The sequence below is a fragment of the Protopterus annectens genome, chromosome 2.part1 (genome assembly GCF_019279795.1).
Source record: "Protopterus annectens isolate FY-2018-M chromosome 2.part1, PAN1.0, whole genome shotgun sequence".
In the NCBI taxonomy this organism is placed as follows: domain Eukaryota; kingdom Metazoa; phylum Chordata; order Ceratodontiformes; family Protopteridae; genus Protopterus; species Protopterus annectens.
The window spans coordinates 1,219,309-1,241,953 of record NC_056729.1 but is presented as its reverse complement, the minus strand read 5'-3'; positions in this window follow the sequence as shown (position 1 = coordinate 1,241,953).

Genomic DNA, 22,645 nt, shown 5'->3' with positions numbered 1-22,645 from the left:
TATTTGTGGAGCTTTTCTCTCCAGGCCGCAACTGAAAAAGGACTTGTGTCCAGTCGGACTTTCCCAGTAAGCAAATGTAAAATAAATAAATAAATAAATGAATAAAGTAGACTTTGGACTGCTTTACCTATACTGGGTATTTTCAATGCATGTGGCTTGTTAATTGTTAAACTGTATAAATATATATTACAGAAGTCGATCATGTCACATATTGATGTCATTGCTGGACAACTCACAGACATTCTTCTTAGGTGCATTTACAAGTAACAGTATGCAGGTATCTGCCATTTATTCATGTTCTTACACATTTATTTTTCTTTTCCAGGCTCAACATTTACCTTGATATTCTTGCAGTTATAACTGTTGTTATTTGGGACTAACTTTGTCTGAGGATAGCAGTACACAGCCATTACATAGGTAAGTAAAGGTTGAGTGTTGCCTGGCATCGATTTTACTCTATGTATGTGCATAGAATGAAATGTATACCCCTTAGGTGTTGAGCATCTGTGCTATTTGTTGCCTGTTGGGAGGGTGAGGGCATATTGTGCATGCCTAAATCTACCTACACTGACAGCAGCTCGGAGATTCCCCTCTGACTCCTCAACTGCATGTGGATGTGGTGATCATGCCAGTGGTAGTAGAATGTTTGGTCCTAGCCTTTGGTGTTCCTGGTGCAGTTCTTTTCACATTATGTTATTGTGTAGGATAGCACAGACTGTGATAATTCTGCCACAAGTAATGGGATTTTTATTACATAGCCCTCCTGATGTAGCTAGCTACCAAAATCCTGACTTTAACAGCCCAAATACATGCTCTATGATATTTCTTGTTTAAGCATGTGCCTAATTGTAGCATTTATCTGTGGGTGTGGGTGCATTTCTGATTGGCGTCATCAGCCATGATTTGAGTACATACCCTGCATTCCTCTGTAAATGGCCTTGTTGGACATCTTCCCAAAAAACCTCTAGTAGAGCTATGACGTGTGTCAAATGTGAGAGTCGTAGTAACCGCAGGGGTTGCCAGCACACAAATTCAGGATGATTCCCCAAGCATTACACATGACCTGGCAGGTAATGGAGTAGAACCTTTTTCTGTTGATGCAAACCCTTTTGTGATGCCTGGATGGTGCTTTGATCTCAGTATGTGTGCAGTCTATGGCATCCAAGACTTCAGGGAAATGTACTCCGAGGTTGAACTCCAGGCTACTATATTATTAGATTAGACAGATCCAAAAAAAGATGACAGTTCTGCTATTTTCTATAGAAACACATTGGATATCTCCCTTCCCCACATCCTACCACCTTTCTTTAACTCAGAAATCCTACTAACCATGCTAAAACTAAATATTCACAAGACAACCATAATTATGTGTATACTTAAGATTATCAGTTAAAAAGGATTATATTATGGCAGCTAAGTATTTAAGAACAGACTAAATAAAAGATAATACAAAAACTGAGAAACTAGAAACTCATGTTTATGGACATGGATAGCAAGATACAAGTAGTGAAATGTTTTAAGTACCTTTAGTTTTATATGCCGCTCAGACATATTTTCATCAACCAGAGAGAAATTTGTGGACAGTAATTATAAAGAGTTGAAAGAATGTGTCTGGGAAAGGAAGTGGGCAACGGTCAAGTGTGATAAGTTGATCCTTTCAATAGAACAAGGTGGTTTATCATTACCTGATTTGAAAGGATATTTTGGAGCTATATGGTCAAGGATCATATACATAACACAAGCAAAAAAAGTATAATTCAAAGTGAAAATAAGGAGAGAGTGGTATTTTGGATGCAGATCTTTAAGGAGAATAACAACAGCCATACAGAATATTGTATTCATAAAGTAGCAGAGAGTATTCTAAGAACTAAGCCATCACAAGAATCAATAAAAGAGGTTTTGCTGATAGGGTTGAATGTAATTAGGGGTACAGAAAATAAACAAGACGGGGATGGAATTTACTTGAGAAAACTGACAAAGTAGCCAAGGTATTGGGAGCAAATAACTACAGAGGGAAAGATATTAGAATGAGAACAGGCCAATAAAATGTTGGACTGCAGGCCAGAGACTGCCTTCCCTTTCAGGGATTGATTTCAGAGACTAGACAAAGAGAAAGGCATGTGGGAATCTTAAGTGAAAAACCTGTACTGGTAATGTTTTTAGTCGGCTCTTGAACAGAAGCTGCTGTTAAAAAATGGATAATTAATAGACCGTATAAAATATTGCACAATAACTATACGCATCAATTAGAGGAGGTTAGAAACAAATGGGGAGAGAGACTGGACAGGCAGTAACAGAAAATTACAATGAGAGGACATATGTATGGTTCCCAAATATGCAACAAAGTCTAGAAGATTTAGGATTTTTGCTTCAAAGTGTTTGCATAGGTATTTTAATATGATTCCAAAGAATATTCCTCAGGTGGCTGGCAAATGTAGGTGTGATGGGGAAGAAATAAATAACTGAGAACATATGTGTTGAGAGAGTAATGGGTTAGAAGACTTTAAAAATTCCCTATAGAGTACTCTGTCAAAAATATTGAGTGAGCAAATGGGTGTAACCAAGAAAATGATTTTTTGAGCTGTTATAGTGGATCTGAATTGACTAGACATAGTAAGGCTTTGTTAAGTTTAATTCTGGTGGCTGCCAGAAAAGCAATTATTCAAAAACAGAAATCAAAGTCAAAACCAACTGTATTTGAAGTAATGAATATTGTAGCAGAGATAAAAGAACTGGAACTGAGATCTCTTAGAAGCAAATCAGATAGAGAGAAATGGAAATACTTTGAACAACACATACAGAATAATCATTTGGAGGAGGAAGGAGGTTTATGGGAAGGTGGGAACTGATAAATTTATGTATTGTTGGATTGAAGATAATTATACAAAAAAAAATATGTGACTTGCATATTATGTTTGTAACTGGGAACATGCCAATATCCTTTGTTTTCTTATATAAATCTATGTTTGCCTATGGCTTAAGTTAAAATTCAAAAAGGTGTTCAAAACACTGCAAACACATGATAAAGGAATTACAGCTTTGAATGACTGCAGTATCAATACCAGGCTTGAGAATCTAGTAACAGTTTTGAACATGATAGACATCTACATAATTCTGCACCAGTTCTTTTCCTCAAGGTTCCAGACACTTCAGCAGCCAAAAATGATTATTCTATGCAACTCAGCAAAATTTTGACAGGCTTAGATGAAATTAACAGAAAAAATAACAAAATTCACATTCACTGCAACTAAGTACACTAATAGTTTTAAGTCATTTACGTTTAATATAATATCATTCAAGGTAATTCATCATGAAGCATCCATGCCTCATGTTTAGACTTGTAATGACAGATCAGTAATATTGAATTACACTTCAGAACTGATTCCATAGCCAAAACTTGCTTGTTAGTACTAATTACATCTTTAAACAAGTCAAGCAGTCAAAAAAAGCCCAGCTGCTTCAATTAATGTTGAGAAGGATGCCAGCAGATAAACAGTCCTGTAAAGAAAATCTATAATTCTAGATCACTAGCAGAGCACTACAGTTATTAAAAATGGCATAACTTTTCTGTTATCCTTACTTTGCATATTGTTATTGAATTTATTCTTCAAGCTTTCTTTACATTTTAAAATTTTGCTACATCATATATCTGACATTTCTTCATCTTGACTTGATGTGCTCTAATCTCATGTCTCTCTGTGGCTTCAAGTTAGAACATGTAAGTGAATAATATAGTACAAGCTCATGAACACTTACAACTTTCTCTTACTTTTGTTCTTGCAAGTCCTATATCTTAGTATGTCCTACAGATTTTGTATTTAATCACACACATTACATCACTTTCAACAACTGTAATGATGACTGTAGCTGTACTAAAATGTCTTTTGTTTTGGACTTTAATACAATTCAAACAGTAGCTTCAGTTTATGAGATTGTTTCTTTATAGCTAAAGGATGATTAAAACAATTTTAGCTTTGTCCACTTCCCCACTTTTCTTCACACAAAATACAAGAACTCATAACAGATATTATGAACATTTTATTGATAATGTAGATCATTCTGTCATTGAAATCAGAATTATAAAACAATAAAAACATAAGTCTTGAACTAGCATAGTATTCTAATTACTGTTGATTGGCTAACATGCCAGACTATCTGACTTGTCTGACCTGTCCTTTTCAAGCAGAGTGGCAAGGTCTCTGTGCCTCTGCAGAAAAATGACCAATGGCCATTTGGAGCATTGTGGACAGCTTGTTGTCATATTCTGAACCTCTGAGAAACCCAGGAAAGTAATGAGGGGAAATAAAAGGGAAATACTGTGCAGCAGCTGCCCAAAGTTGTACTGGGAAGGCTAAGGGGGATGTTAATACTGCCCTAATTAAATAACAATATGTGACTGGTGACCAACTGTTAAACACCGCGTTGCTACGTCATACCAGGGACTGACATCTGTGGCTGTGAGGCACAAGGACATTTACATCAATAGCGCAGACCCTATTTGTTCTCTGCCCCATGTTTTTCCTCCACAAAATACAATAACTCATCATAGATTTCACCACCAGTTTGTTAATAAGTACATAATAATAATAATGTTAATACTAACGATAATAATGCATATTTATTACACAGGTAGGCCCAATGGACACATTTCCTTTACAACAGCAAACTAGGAGCAATGCTTAGTTAAGCTACTTGTTCAAAATCACACAGTAAGCAAATGAGGGCTGACAGAATCAAACCCTGTATCACAGGAACTATAACTCACAACTTTAACACTGCATCAATTCTTGACTAGGCAGCATGACAGATGATTCAGTTGGTCTGGCCTGTCTCCTTCCAACTGAGTGGCACACACAGTGCCCAACCCCTCAAAAAAATGACCACTGGCCACATGCAGCATTCATCGGTTTATCCTCAACTAAATTATTATTATAAACCAGTAAAACCACATAACTCTTAAACCAGCATAATATCTCAATTACACCAACTGGCCCTGTTGACTGGGTACCATGACAGTTTGCCCAAGCTGTATAGCCTATTGTCTTTCATCTGAGCAGCATATTCACTGTACATCCTTGGAAAAATGGCCCGTGGCTGCAAGCAGCTCTTTAGACAGCTTGTTAACATATTCTGATGCTTCTTTTGACCCAGGAAAGGAATATAGGGTATGAAAAGGGGGAGGGTTGCACAGAAACTGCCCACCAGGCTGTAAAATGAGCAACCTGTTCTCTCCACGTTGCTGACTGCTAGACAGAAAATTATCAAAACAATTCAAAAAGAAAAAAAAGGGGGTATCGGCTTTAGTTAATAGCTTCAAGCAAAAGTTTTTTTTTTTTTGTTTTGTTAATAATAATTACTACGAAGGGCATACAGGGGCAAATGTGGATACTAAACATTGCAAATAAAAGGGCAAGTTGATGATGAACTCATGTCAGAGAGGTGGAGATCATCTTCCTAGAACCAAATGGGATCATTATCTTCAAAAACCCAGTGATAGATGGCCATAAAACCCAAGTGAGGAGCAGCATGAGCCATTCTATAAATGAAACACTTTAGGTCTCTATTTAACCTTGCAGGCTTATTTGCCCCAGGCCAAATTAGTCTGGGCACAACAGGTGACCAGACAACCAGCAGGTCATGGAAAAAATATTTTAAGGTAACAAAATATCGCAAAACAGAATAAATTTTGTTTATGGATCTTGCCAATGTCATTTGCACCAACATAGGCTATAAAAACATGTGGTTGCCCTATTTCATTAATAACCTGGTATGCAGTTGACAAAATCTGATCCCAACACTTCACCAAAAATCTTCCAAATTATTTCACAATAACAAGAATCTAGACCCGTGTTCAGTCCTCCTCAGTGGACATTTGTTCTGCTGGGTGCTTGGCAAACAAAAGAATGTCCAAAGATAAAAAAACAGAGTGCATGAAAATAAAAGAAGAAGCACCAAAACATGGGAAAACATCAAACCACAAGTTCTGAGTATAAAACTACCTAATTTATAATTATCTGTCCTCTTAATCAGTTCTACTCACAAATCGGGTATTAATCAAAAAAATCAAGTAAAAAGGTATACACACATAATTATGATGGTCTTGTGGGTGTTTAATTTTTGCATGGTTAGTAAGATTTCTGAGTTAAAAAACATTGGTAGGATATGGGGGAAAGGGAGATATCCATTGTGTTTATGTAAAAAAATAGCATCATTGTCAGCTTTTTTGTTGCCTATGTCTAATCTGATAATGTTATAGCCTGGCAGGGCAATTTCTTCATTTTTTTTTTTTTGTTTCCTGTCATAGCCAGGTTTCTCACCTTTATCATCATACCTGCATAACCATAAAACTTAACAGTGGCATCCACCCAAATGCATGCTTATGTCAGCATATTCAGGTACCAGACAGCATATCCCTAAAAGCGCCTTTATCACTTCCACCTCACACACAGCCCCAACCTGGCCTTCATATATACAATACCAACTTACAAATTATTTATAACAAACTCCATGAAGTGCATGCATGAATAGCAGTCCACTCTCAAGACATCTTAGCTGCCATAGCAGCAATGAAATATGGTAAATTAATCACTGTTTCTTTTTCGGCGCAAAGTCTAATGGAAAGACTCTAAAAAAATGTTCAACAAGGGAAAATAAAATGGGCCTGCAATTCTTCATTTAGCAATCTCATTGAACAACAAATCCATCATTTTTTTTTAATTTTCCTTGCACAGACCTTAAATTCATGCATTATGTGTCATTAGAGGGGCCCTAGATTTGAGGTAACAACCCGAGGCAAAGTTTTGTAACACATCCAACTTGATTTAATAATCAGGATAGCCTTCTAAGACATCAGCTAAAATATCTGCTTTAATGGACAAGTAGTTCACAAAAATATTGGAAATACAGAAAGGAACTATATTTCTTGAAGCTTCAAAAGGAGGCCTTACCTTTTTTCTAGTAAAATGTCTGACTTATCCCAATGCATACCCTCTACTGAAATGTCAGGGTTATGACCTTTGTTGTCATCTTTGAACAAACATTTTATGGTTGCATATCTGCCTCCACAGTGATGGCATACATGTGAAAACCTACCTGATGGTGACACGATTGCAGTATTAAAAGTCTAATAAGCTTTGAATTTTGGACCTACTTGGACATTTATATTTTCATATTTAAAAATATTTGTACAACTACTAAAATCTGTTAGCCTATTCCAACAACATGGGAGCAATAGAAAATATGAAAATATAACTTTTAAATATGAAAATATATATTCACGGAACGTGAATTGTGGTTTAATATTATTGTGGGTAGGTTTAAATTATATGTAAATATGTGTACTGAATTTTAGTAAGGTTTTTTAAATGCATTAAATATTTCAAGATATGGCTCCTTTAATGCTATGTAAAATTTTCTGGGATTAATGAGGTCTAATTATGATGTCATTAATTGAAAGTATTTAAATGGGTCATTCTATTTAGGAAGTTATATTCCGATGAAGTCTCTTACAGGAGATGAAAGCGCTTAATATTAATAAATTATTGGATTTTTATTTTTATTTTATTTCCTGAGTGCATTTTCTATATGGATGGTTTTCTAGTTATTTCAGTGACATTTGTGTGGTTCGTATCTGGTGTGGTGATTTTGGTGTTTGTTCAACATAGAATGATTTCCTCATCACTGTAGATACATGATGGTCAAAGGCTAGCGTACGATCTATGTATCTCTCTAAGTCCCAGACTATTGGATCAACTCTAAGGAATGTGTTGTCAATATGATAGCAGGGATGGATGGCTTCCCAAAGGATACTATTATGCATTTCTTGGCATTTAGTTTTAGTCTATGACTCTGACACCAGTTGTTTGTCTGTGTCAGACCCTCCTGGAGAACATTTGTGTCAGTGGGAGATTTAATGACAGCTCCTAATTTTCAGTCATCTGCAAATTCAGTCAGCCAGAGACCACTGACATTGGCCTTGACTTCTGAGAAGTAAATGCCATAAAAGAGCGGTCCAAGGACTGATCCTTGAGGGACTCCACTTGTGACTGGCCTCTCTGTAGAACCAATTTGCCAATTCTAACTTCCTGGGTCCTGTCCGAGAGCCAGTTGGCTATCCATCGGGTGACATACAAGTTTGTACCTAACCTTTTGAGTTTGTCAGCAATACCCGAGTGGGGTATTGTGTCAAATGCTGTGGCCAGGTCTAGGTAGGCAGTGTGAACAATTTTGCCCTCATCTATTGCTTTGGTGATCTTCTCAAAGAAGTCCACCAGGTTAAGTAAGCATGATCTGCCCTTGACAAAAACAAACTGGGTTGGGTCCAGTGTATGGAGGTTTGCTATATCTCTGTTGATCATCTCCATGATAATTATTTCCATGGCTTTACATAAAAGACTAGTGAGACTTATGGGTCTATATTTTCCAGGGTCTGTAGATGGCCCACCTTTGTGCAGAGGGATGACTGTTGCCTTTCTCCATTCTTGAAGCATGAAGCCTGTTTGGAGGCTACTGTTAAATAGTAATTCCAGAGGCCATGATAGGTAATTTTTCATGCTATTTAGAAGGTATCCTGGGATATTGTCAGGGCCCATTGATGCAGTGTTCTTGGTCTTATTGAGAGCATTAAGGAACTCATCCTTAGTGATAGTAAGGTAAGTTGTATTTGATGATAGTTCTGGAGGGAAGGTTGAGGGGGAGACAGGGGTAAAGTTGGAGCTGAATTTATCAGCCAGGAGATTTGCTATATCTTCTGGCTCAGTATAGGTGGCTCCATTTACAATGAGCTCTGCACACAATTGTGTAATGCCTTTCAGGTTGCGGATATAGCTAAAGAACACTTTGTGGTTGCCCTTGGCCTGGGCAGCCAAACGTACCTCAAATTTGGCTTTGGTAGACTTTATTTGTCCTGTGAGCTGTTTGTTTAGTTTGATGAGAGTACTTTTATCCTGCTGGGTGCTGCACCTCTTAATTTTCGCCATGATTTTCTCCTTCCTGTTATACAGCCTATTGATTTTGTGGTTCCACCAGAGTGGCTTGTTTTTTGAGTTAGTTCTTTATTTCTTCCTATTGGGTACAGCTGTCTCTATGCAGCTATTAAGAACCTTGTGCAGGGTTTCTGTGAACAGTTCTGCACAGGCATCAGTGTTCTCAGGATTTATGGGGGCTTGAAATTTTGCCAGATTCTCACTTAATAGCAGAAGGTTGGCTTTAAAATAGTTCCTGAATATTCCAGGTTTAGCAGGGGGTCCAGATTTTATATTTACTTCAAAGGAGACCATGTTGTGGTCTGACCTGACCACTGGAGGCATTACAGTAGGTGATGTGCAGCGCTCTCCCATATTAGTGAGGACTAGATCCAGTATGGTTGCACCCCTGGTTGGTATATTGACTATCTCGTCCAGGGAGTTTGTGTTTACAAAATCCAGGAATCTCTGTGCATGTACATTTTGTGTCATATAGGATTCCCAGTTAATAGTCGGGTAATTAAAGTCACCCATGAATATGGCATTGGGTTGTTTGGTTAGTGTTTCTAATAAGTTTAAATACATTGTATGGGTTTTCTGGATCATAGAGGGGAGACCTATAGCTTGCAAGGAAGTGGTATTGTATTTTGCCTATGGTGATTTGAACATGGAGCAGCTCAAGTGTATTCTCCTGGTAGACCAGCCTTGAAATATATTTATTTTTGACGTAACTATAGACATCTAAAGTAGCTGGCTTAAATGTGTGGAACGCATTATAACCTTGCACTGTCGGTGTGCTCTCTGCAGCTTTAAACCATGCCTCAGTAACCACACAGTTGTCAGCATTCTCTAGGGTAAAGAGAGCTTCAAGGGAGTGGAGTTTTTTGATAAGACCCCTAGCATTTAGCAGTAATACCTTTAAATTTTCTTTGTTTTCATTTGTTTTGTCAGAAGTACCTTCAGTCTGGCATTGTCTAAAAAAGGCACTATGGGGGACGACAATGTTTTAGCTAATATTCGAAATCCTAGGGGGAAGCAATGCATGTTGTTCCTGGCAAAACAGCGTGGTGTGTTGAACATCTCCTTCCATGCTGACAAATGTTGCACCCCCTTAGAATGACACCAGAAACTAAGCCAATTATTAAAGTCAATAATCTTTTGTTCGTATTGTGGCATCATCCTTGGAGAAGATAAAATGCTGCTCAGTGGTAGGCTCACACCAGCCTGAGATACATATTCCAAGAGCTCCATGATGTCTCTCTTCATATAGTCTAGGGAGGAATATCTCAGGTCATTTACTCTGACATGGACTACAACTAAGTCATGTTGCTAATCGTGGTCTAATGACCTGAGTGCGTGTGTAGTGTAGTGGATCCTAGCACCTGATAAACAACTGACCATGACTATCTCCTTACTCAGCCTGGTGAGAGGGACATCAGTGTGTCTCATGATGTGGTCTCCAATGACTAGAATGTTGGATTGTGTAGCGGCTTGCCTTATGGGCTTAGAAGTAGAGGCTCCCTGAGATGTAGCTCTATGTGTTGATGTGGGTGTTGTTTAGAAAGAATGCATTTGGGGCTGCTGAGAGTATTTGTTATGTGTATTTTGTCTAGGTGGTCTTTGTGGTTTAGGAAGTTTACATTTAATTGCCTCAGCATATGTGGCTTGATATGTCTGCTTTGAATGGTGGTAGATGGGTGCAGCATGTGTACTGCTGACAACCTTATTGACATTAGGAGTACTTTTATGTGAGAGCTTTGCCTCCTGTGATATTGTGTAACTACATCTCTCACATATCATATCAGTCTGTTTGAGAATTAACTGGTTATCAGTAAACATGAAGCAACTTCTACATTGCCTCAGGATGCCCATATCTACCAAGCCAGTAACAGAGACAGTAGGAAAGTTCATATCCATGGCAACAGACCCTTTTTTTATTGATTAGACAGTTGGAGTGTGACTATCAATTTCTGTCAGGATTATCTGGTATGCAACTATGGGGATAGTGCTTGTCACTGCAAACTAGTTGTCCCATGTGCAACTAGGTATTGGAGACATTTCAATTGTGCTTTTAGAGGAAAAATGTCACTCAAGGTGTCTGAGTCTGTACAGAGTACTGCCAAACACTTGAGGGGAAACTAATATGTATACCCTAAAAATTTAAGGATGAAGTATTTAGGCAGATGTTCTGAAGTTAGAAACAAATCAAGCAGTACTTACTGAAACAAAGAATTAGCTTTTCAAGAATGATGAAAAGAGGGGAGTCGCATGAATAGCTACTGCCTGGCTACTGCTAATGCTGGTCTCACCACAGCTTCACTCTGTTGCGATACAATTTTCCTTTGCTTCGTCTCTCACTCGAAGCAAAATGTTAGCACCAATCCCAAGATAGGAATCAAGCCACAGACTGTTTGGTGATCCACGGACTTGTCCCAGAGGAGGCAAGGGTTAGTAGGCTTGTAGTCTTTTCCCGGTGTTTGCCTTGAATAGCAGCCAGACTAAACATGTACATTAAGCACAGACAATCACTCTCCAACCAGAAACAGTCAGGATCAATGCACTCTGTTCCTTCTCTCACCAGGATCAGAATATAAGCACAGATTCCAATCTGTCTCCAATAAAGCAGTTAGTAAGCTTTCTGGTGATCAGCCGTCTCCAGGAAATAATGTCCCTGTACTCCTTCTCTGACCAGGAGCAAAACAGAAGCACAAATTCCAGAATGACTACTGAGAGGCAGAATGTGTGCTCTCCGGTAACTGTTGGTCTTGCAATAAATGTTTAAAGGTAAGTTTAAAAAAAATGTTTTATCCTAAACACTCCAGTGTGCACTAAGCAGTTAGATATGAAAGCGGGTAACTTAAGTTTTATCTGTCTAAGTGAACAGCCACTATTTTTAAAAGAGCAAGATAGATTGAAAGGGGGTGAGGCACTTTTGTATTCTGGTACTATGGAATACAGTGGGATGGCCAATACATTTAAATAGTTGAAGGGGAGTGATTTCACAAAATTATAATTTTGTGCTTACTCACACCAGCCAGTGAAAGGAGAGATGGAAGGAGATATATGGTCAAATTAACATAAGGGGCAGGCAACTAGAAAGGCAGTGGTGTTTAACAACACAACAGGAACAGGGTAGTGGGGTGGGAAAAAATCTGACTCTCAAGGGAGACAGCTGTTGTCTCTTTTCAAGTTTTAGTATGCAATTAAAAACAGAACACAAGTAAAACAACAGTGTAAAGAAAATAAATCACAATATACAAAATAGAAAAAGGCAATAAAGTAATACAAAGTACAAGAAATCAAAAGCAAACTAACCTTTCCCTCACAGCAAGTTGTGGCAGAGTCTGCGTGAGCTTTTTCCAGCATTCACAAATCTGAACTCCTTCCTACTTACCAAATTAGAATCAACCCACCACAAAATAGCTAGATTTGTAGCTTAACAAACATATAAATCTCACCACTGTCTCTCCCTAAAATACCTGAACTGGCCCAAACTACCTCACCTCTTCCTACAATCACAACTCCAAATCATATACTCCATCCTATATCAGCTTGATTTCTGCCCAAGTCTATCTTCTCTCATCTCTCACTACTTCACTACTAGACTTCTCTGAAGCTCAACCCAAGACCTACTAAAAATACATAAACCCAAATCCAACACAGGGTGTAACAGCTACCATCCCTCTATTGCATGGAACAAACTGTGTGGTCAACATGGCCAAGTCCCGTTTAAAAACTACTTTTAATAAAAAAAGCAAGAAAACAGAATGGATAAGTGCTTTCAGGCTATCAGCCCTTCATCAGATCTGTGACTCTTACACAAAGACAAGCCCTAAAAAAGAAGAGACTATAACAACCATTAACAATCCAGACAGTCAGGATCTCATAACAGGAGTACTTGATAGGGAAAATAATGAAGCAATCTGGGTGCTCTCAATGATGGCTTTAAAGGAGCAACACCATTCAAGCCGGGTAGTCTATCAGCTTGTAATTTCACTATCCATTTCATCTCAGCCATCTCTGTGCTATGCACAATGTCACCTCCCCTTATGTCCTTGTATATCCAAGAATTTAAAACAAGGTCTTGGGCAATCCATGAAGTGCTTAGCAAGAGCACTAGTTAAAATTTTTAACCTAATATCATTAAGATGCTTCAGTATTCTACCTTTAAACAGCATATTAGTCTCGTCTACATAAAAATGAGAGAACTTAGTGCAAGTAGCATGATACGATAAATTCTGAGTTTTATAATAAGCTCTCAGTTTAAATCTATAAACAGAGACAGTCTGGGGGTGGCAGAAATAATCAGTTCTAGAGATGTAAGTACAGGCTTTGCAGGACTAAGAAGGGAAAGTCCCAAGCTTATCAAACTTGGGAATAGAATCCGAACTGCCAATAGGAGGTCCATAACATAGCTGCTGGGAATTAGCATTCCGGAAGTTAAAGCTAGGTTTGTTGCCAACAATCCCCTTAATACAGTCATCCAGTTGTAAGACAGACCAGTTCTTAGTAATAACATCACAAATCTTGGGCACATTACTGGAGTAGGTAAGGGTCATTCATTTCATACTTTCAGTGCTGCATGTATGTGTACATGCCCCCTGAAATACCCATCCATCTTCTCTTGAAAAATACAGTCTGTGTGCTTGAGTACGTATTGAATATATCTAAATCGAGTGCTACTATTTATTACTGGCAAAATAGGAATATCTGTTTTTATAGTCATAAAATGGGCTACCCATATTTATGTAGTTTGTTTCAGAAGCAAGATTTGATGTCCACAGAGCACCATTCGAGAAGAGAAGGCCCATTTCCTTATCCTTGAATGAGATGTTGAATATTTGATTGTTGTTTAATGTTTTTATTCAGTTGCATACTTAATCACTTATTATTTGTTTTAAAGTAATACAGTTACTTGGAGATATGTAACTATTTACAGCTATAGTTAGTAGTTTTTGTGTCTTGACTAAGTGAATATGGTTTGACTCATAACTTTAGATACGAAGCAGATATTAATTGTCTATATTTTCTTTTAATTTTTCTTAGTGTTTTGACTCCATTGTTTTTTGAACTAGTGTTTTGTGTTTACATCGCTGACATCAGTTATGGAGGGTTCTGCTTCAGTTTTTACTTGACGGCCCCATTTTTACATTTTATATACTTTGTTATATTTGTCTTTTGTGCACATTTGCTGATATGGTTAGGAACTCATTGGATTATAGTTCTGTTTCTTATTTGTTTGTCTGTTACTTAGTTTTGTTTCTTCAACTTCTCAATAGAAAAGTAAACAAAAACAATGACTGAGGTCACACAAAAATCACTTAGAATAAATGCAGCTTTGGAGAATTGGCAGAATAAAGAAATATTTGGGCCTTTTTGTCATCATTTACTGTTGGAATACAATAAGTAACAACAGCCTGCATGCAACATAATACTACACATGTGTGTGTGGGGGATCTAAGAATGACTATCTTGGTACTGCATGAAAATGTCATAAATCAGGTCAGAGTGAGAGTACCTGGAATATTGAAGACTAAAAGAGCAGCATATCAGATAAAAGAAATCAGCAAGCAAATTACCATAGGAAAGATAGCCAGAAGCAAAGGTTTATAGGTTCATGACAAGCTCAACACTAAGTAATCTTCAGGAAGCCTTCATTGTCATTAATACATGCTAAAATCTACACATATGCTTATATTTTGGGTCATTCTTAGGCACGTGAAAGAACTAATACCACTTCATGGTAAAGGGATTTTAGTTTAAAGGCAAAGGAGACACTGAGTTATAAATGTGTCATTGTTTTTACTGTTCTTTATAGAGATCACAAGGCTGACTGCATTCGAGTGTACATTGGCCCTTTTACTATTTTTTTTTTTTTGTCAGAGAATTTCAAGGACAATAAAGCATTCATGCCCTCCCCAAAAAATAAAACAAATATGAAACACAAATATAATCCAAGAGATCCCACATAAAAGCAGAACATGTGCAACTAAAACAAGAGAATGTATGCTAAGGGGTACATTATATTCAGACAATATATTCTCACCTATTGTACTCTTTAGCAGCCGCTGATAAAAGAATGCCACCACTATTTATTTTTTTATTTGATTATGTATGTCTTTATTTTTTTGTTGAGTTTTCAAATTTCAATTCAAATTTATGTCTTCATTTAACATATAACAGGTGTCAGTGGCATGTCAGGTAGCACACTCACCTTTGATTCAGTAGACTGTGGGTTGTATTCTTACACCAGATAGATTGATGGCTGACATTGCAGTGCAGCATAAGGGGGGTCCTGCCCCTCTGAGTGCGCCATCCTTCAGATGAGATATTAAACCAAGGCCCCATATGTTTGCGTTGGTGGTAGCCCAGGTGAATGTAAAAGATCCCATGGCACCTGTTGAAGAGAGTAGGGTTCCATTATTTAATACAACATAAAAAACATTTACAAATTTAAAAAAAATTATTTGTAGGCACATACATATGCATTTATATATTTTTAACTGTTTAGCATTTTTCTAATAGCATTCATATTATTTTTCTTCCATGATAGGCCTCCACTCCTTTTTCGACAACCATAATCTAACTATTCACAATTTATTTTCCAAAATCCATTTCCCTTTAATTGAAATTTCATTCACTCTTTCATTCCAAATAACCCATATTAAATAAAATAAATTCTTATCTACCTTTCTCGCATATTCTTTTTTCGTATTCTTATAATATCGATCCATAAGCTATGTTGTTAATGTAATTAATATTCTCCAAAAAATCACACATTTTTTTCCAAAGTTTCACCACTCTTCTAGATTTCAAAAAAAAACATGCTCAGTTGTCTCTTCCTCAACACAAAATAAACACATTCTTTCAAGTTTCTTTTTATAAGGGCAATATATTCTCCTTTAGTGGTAACTTATTTATTAGCAGTCTCTATAAAAAATCTTAACACTACTATCTTTTTTTACGGGTGCCGAGGTGCCAGCTTGATGCCCAACCTTCAGCGAAGACATGCCCATTCTATGCATGTCTTTTGAATGCCACTCAACCGCAGAGAGGACATGCAGACTCCACACAGAAGGTACTCCAGCTGAGAATCGAACGAGAGAACCTCTTGCTGTAAGGCAACAATGCTACTGCTGCACCACAGTGGCTTGACATATTTTCAGACTGATGTCACATAAAGAAAGATAGGCCTCAAGAGATTCTAATCCATGCCTTTCCTACTGATATTATTTCAAGCAGTGCATTGGCAAGATGAGCCACAGAAATATTTAGACACCAGGTGTCATAAAACACACATTTATAGGGAGTGTAACACATCTGAGGACTATAGAATGCACACTTCAATACAGCATACACCCCTAAGGGAATTAGAAACTCCACCCATTGCAGTGATGCTGTACAAGTCACTTTATGAGTACACTGTGTCATACAAGCAGGTAGACTACAGGCATAAGCTTTACCTGATTTCATATTTGAATGGTGCTGTGTAATCGATGGCAAAAGAAGCAGTGCATGACATGAACTGCACTTTGTTTTTGCCTTAAGACAAGAAGTGTAATTTCTCATTGGTTATGCATGTGCATTGGCATTGCACCGTGTGATCCATCCTTCAGTATATGACCACAGAAAGATGATTTTATTTCATAAAACCTTGACTGTGATATGTTTTATTGAGAATTTTTGAACAGATTAAAGGTCTAAAATGTAGGGCAGAAAAGGGGAAGAAATCAGAGGATTAAACATAATGTGACTAAATAAGGAATGAACATGATAGAGTAAGAGCAGGAGCATGCCTCTAAGCTTCTTAGCTCAATAATCCCAGCAAAAGCCAACATTTATTGACTTTAATCCTCAATAGTTTGTCAAAAAATGCACACATGCTGAATACATCAAACAACAGAAACTAATCATGCTTACATTAGTCAAATATCTGCAATGTTGAAAAGAATGAGGGAGAGTATTTTTTGTGGGACAGGTGTACCTTTTTACAGAGAATGGAAAGTTTTGGAAGGAAATTAAATAAGTAAGAGGTTGCTTACAGGGAGAGGTTAGATATCAGGGAAACACAGACCTGACTTACAGAGTGTGGGGGTAACACAATCGGGGAAGGTGGAGCAAAATGGTGAAGGAGACATCAGACAATCAGAAGGAAAACAATGGGAGGTCAGGGTTTGACAGTATACAGAGGTGGGCATGGTTCCAAAATGAGGAGTACACTGAGTAAGGGATCATTGTGCATGTTGAGTGTTTGCCAGCTTAGGCCATGCAGGAGATTTCTAGTCAACCTGGGAATCATCTCCATGGGGTACTGCTTGAGAAGGTGGAGTGATAGGCAGGGATAAAGCTTAGCAAGGTAGGGGAGCATGGTTTACATGCAGACAATGCAGGCATCCATCTTCCTGGCTATTATCTCACTCACAAGCTCTGCCAGCTCCTGATGGATGACACACATGTTACCACCACTTGCACTGTTACCAGTGGTTACCACTGTAGCACCCTCCCATGCAAGTTTACCTGACAAAGGTAGTTCAGGTAAGGAGTAGTTATGCAGGCAACTGTGACAGGCCTGGACCCAGATGTGGTGGGTGCCTCAGTTGGTGATTGTGGTGGTGGTGTTAGTACTTTTATCTGTGAGGGGATATCAGGCCTTGCCAGTGGCATAGGTGCAGGTTGTTGTGCTTCTGCATATAATAGCAACACAAATGGAGAGAAATAAACAACTTAGTAAATTTTTGAAAGATAAAGGATGTAGACATGGAAGTGAGAAATACAAACACAATGAAAATTGCATTCTTAGCTTTGTTGATACTGATACAGTAAAGCAAAATAAGCTTTACTTGAATGACTTAAATAGGAATATCAATACACTGTTTGCCTGACTGCAACATACAGAGAGAGGCAAAATCCACCATGCCATGCAGTTTGATGTAATGGAATAATAATAGCAGTGATGCAGTTTGAGATTAGACAATAATAAAATTTTACATATACAAAATAAACATGTTAGTCACACAAAAATATATCTTTCACAGGAAATAGACAAAGGGTAGAGACTTCTATATTGTGAAATGCCCAGTAAACCACTGTTTATGGGTTGTGCAGATATGGACCATGTTGTTGTGAAGTAATATTAGTTGGATGGTAAAATTAATTTTCCATCACAATACAACTTTTTATGCTTAGAGGTGATTGTATCCAAAGTCAGCATAGCAATCTCCGAGCACGTAGACTTAACATGATGATGTGGGGAGGGCTTTGTTCCTGTATGCATGGTATGTCAGTAACATGACTGACAGCCTTGGCTACACTTTTCCAGGCATAAGCCTTATATTGTGATTAGCATGCCCACCTGCAGGAGCCTCCAGTACTACTGCTTCTCGATAAAGTCAAGAAAAATCTTGGACTGCTCATACCATCTATATGCAAAATAAACACTATCCTCACCTTCTTCAGCTATAATGTCTCACCTTCAAAGATCTCAGAAAAAAAAAAACAGAGTATTGTGCCTAAATAGTTCGCACATGTCCCATCTTATGCACACTGACAGCCATTGATAGGACCTCTTTTACACAATTGATGGCAAACAAGTGCAAAATATTAACTGTATTATTATGGTTCCCATGGCACTTTAAGGTGTAAAACATGACAGTCCCCCATCCCTTGCTGCTGAGAATATATGCTCCACAATGACTCCACCTTCAGATGGTTATGTATGGGATGACAATTCTCTCTACCCTAACATAACTGGCAGCATGCATATGATTTGAGCTGCTTGTTGGTGCTCAGGCATGTGCATAGTGTTTATCAGGTTTGCTCATGGACCAAACTGACTGATTTAGAAAAAAATAATAAGATGAGCCCTAATTAACACAATCATCACACCCATAGGGGTAGTGGAATCTACATGATGACAGGCAGAGATCCTCATTATGGTAAGAATGTTTAGATTACAGACTTCTAAACAAGATGGTAGCTCATCCATTGCACTTCCTGTTAGGTCCAGGTCCATTCTTTACATGTGCACCTAATGGCAACTGTGCCCTTCCCTCTGTACTTTGTCAGTTTGTTTGCCTATGGGTATAAGCCTGGTGATAGTCTTCCACACACACTGAAGTATTTCTGCATATGTATTTTATATCTGGCTATATCTGTCTATATATAACAATATAACTATATAACTATAGCTCTATGTCACTGTATCTCATTCTCTCTCTCTCTATATATATATATATATATACAAAAAGTGGCAATGACGAGCTCAGCCAGTAGACAGGACTACTACAGACTGTCGTACTTGCAAAGTTGTGTTCCTGTCTACTGGCTGAGCTCGTCATTGCCACTTTTTGTATATATATATATATATATATATATATATATATATATATATATATATATATATATATATATATATATATATATATATATATATATATATATATATATATATTGCATACATATTTTCTTTCTTTCTTCTTTTTTTTTGTTGTCTGGGTCACTCTGGCATAGCAACTGCAATTAGATCCTCCTGCAGATACATATTTACAATTGATGCTGCAACCCCAAGCATATCTGTGGCATGTACTGTGCCTGAGTTCAAATCTAAAGTGAGCACTGTGCAGCTATATGGAATTTAAGCATTCATGAATTGCTTCACCATCTTGCTTTGTCTCATTATTATACATGGTGTTTCATTATGCAGTCACCAGCATTATACCATGTCTGACCACATTATCTGGGCTAGTCACATTATGTAGCTGGATTTTCTTAATCACAACCACCTTGCCAATGGGCTGTCATTGCACAAACTCAGCACAATGAGGCAATGTTTTCTGGAGCAATGTCTATCCTTTCATGCAATGGTAAGACTGCCTCTCACTGACTATCTATTCCACTGTAGAACAAATTGGTCCTCAAATACCTGGTTCAACTAAACCATCATCAGCTGAGAAATAAAATATGATAGCTTCATATTGCAGTGCACCCCCTTCCAGTGAAATAAATTTCCACTATATGTCAAACAGGGTAGCACCCTTGCCACTTTCAAGATAAACCTAGACAATTGGATGGACAAACTAAAATTCTCCTATGTTTCCCTCCTTGTAGTGGGATAAAGCTTTTGTATTTGGTTTGTGGCTATGTTATAATGTCATTGACTTACTACCTACTGCTTAACTATGATCCTGTAAACCTATGAACTAGTTCTAAAGCACAAGATAAAATACATTCACAGACAACATTTTGCTACCCTGAGCAATGCAGTATAGTAAACATACTGAGTAAAGTAGATAATGAGTAAAACAGACATGTGGAAGCAAAGTACAGAAAGAACATGGGGTGATGCTAATAAAGATTATCTAGAATTTCTGCACATAAGCAAGTGTTCAGACATCAACAGTATCTTATGGTATAACTTGCAAAATACATGTACAGTACTGTCTGTGGTGGAAGAGATTTGGGGTACTAGTAATGAAACTAAATATTTTTGTATGCCTGTAGACTTTAAAGCTGGAATGGAAAACTTTAATGGAGATATTATGTGTCATATAGCCAAAGGAGCAGCTGAAAGATTTCAATATCTAGAATTGCTGGCCATCATTCTAAAGGAGCAGAGCAGACCTCAGTATCAGAGAGGCACTATAGCCTGTTGTGCCAAGTTAAACATAATTTAAGTGCAAAAAGAGTGCAAATAAACATACAAAGACCAGGGAATTTATAGACAGATACCAGATATTCTCTTTATTTCCATCAATAAAAAAACAATTTTGACTAAATGGCCAGATCAGTTTGAGGTAACAGAAAAAATGAATGAGATAAACTATATAGCTAGACAGAACTGTAGGAGAAGCTCAAGACAGATTTGTCCTCATATGTTAATTCAACACCATCTATGTCCTTGGAACAATTTATAAAAGCAATATTTAAAATGTGTCCATATTTTGGGACCTTTGTCTTCCCCCCTCCATTATTCTTAACTTCGTCCAGTTTTTTTTTGCATTTAGAGGTTGAGAGGTATGTCTCTACATTAATCACACTTTTAAATGTTTAATCTCTTCAAAAATAGTTGTGTTGTTATTTGACAGTACTAACCCATCATTTAATTTTATTAGAACCTCAACCTCTATGACTTTGAAAGTTATAGACTTTAAAGTAATCCCAAAGAATAATATCACTAAACATTTGTGTCCATGTACACTTTCATTTCCTTCATTAAATAATATTTAAAATCTGAAAATTTTGTTAAATAAGCTGGAATTCCAGAGTTAGCAACCAATCTTTTAGCATTAATTTCAAGATTAAATGTTAAGCGTTATGGTCAGAAATAGGACAAGGAAAAAAATGGAATCGTATATACCTTATTTTCTAAATCAGAAGAGAATCTGTTTGTATTCCATTCCATAAGTAATGTATAAAAAATAAAGAGCTAGAATTAAAAATCATTATTTTTTAAGATTATCATTGGTTATCTATTTCTGAGTCTTTTAATTCTAGTTAAGATTTTAAATTTATTAGAAACAGTAATATTACATTCAACTAAGATGGCATTAAAATCACCTAAATCAATTAAATTACCCTATACAGTAGATAATATGATATCTAGATAACATTCCAGAGTTTAGCACCTAAATCCAGAATCCAATAAACATTAGCTATCACAATTTTTTTTATTATATTCTAAAACTACTAAGCATAGCATTCCCTTCAGATCAGCAAAATAAAAAATAGAATCATAGACATGCCTATATTCTTTTTTCCACAAAATAGTTGTTCCTCTTTTTTTATTAAATGAAGCAAAATAGATCAATTAAAAATCTTATTAGATAAACCCCCAGATTTAATAAAATCCATGTAGGGATAGTCTAGAGCCTACACGGAATTTACAATGTCCATGTCCACAGTTCCCCCTCGGTAGTGCACCATGCATATTAATGATGGCGCATTGCTGAGGGAGAACCATGGAACACTGTTATTGAATCAGTGTAAGGAGTGCATGATTAACTGTGTCTGCAGATGAGTAACACACCCCCTGCAATGTATTTAATTTCATTTTGTTTCTCGTTTTTTTTCATATTTGCGCTGTGCTGCACAGAGTGCAGCAATTGACATGTGCCAGACATCTAAAAATAGAAGCCGGATGCATTTAATTTGTGAGTCAATGGTCAAGTTTAAGCATAGCTTAGCAGGTTTGCACAGTGTGGTGTGGTGCTTAGCAGTGCTTGCTTAAAGTTAGCTCAGCGATATATGTAAAAGTATAGCAGCATTCCATATATCCATGCAGCCAAGTGGTTAGAGTCATGGCCTTATGTGCAGCAGGTATAGTGTCTGAATACATGGAAGGGAAATTAAGCATTTATTTTCCAATGACAAATTATTGAGATTATTTTTCAATCCTGATCTGCTGCACTCATCTAAGCTCTGCTAAGACCTGCTAAGACCTGCTAAGCACTGCTTAAACAACCTCTGTCTAGGCACTGCTTGGCAGTACTTGGCATTGCTTGGCTGTGCTTAGCTGGCTTGCACTCTGCTAAGCATTGCCAGTTTAAGCACTACTCAGCTCAGCTGTGCTGCTTTGTGTGGTGCCAAGCAACACGCTGCATTTTTTAAAAATTGCCCAGTGGCATGTAAGGGTGGGAAAACAGGCTATATTAAGCTCAACAGGTGGGGATACAGCATAACCATTA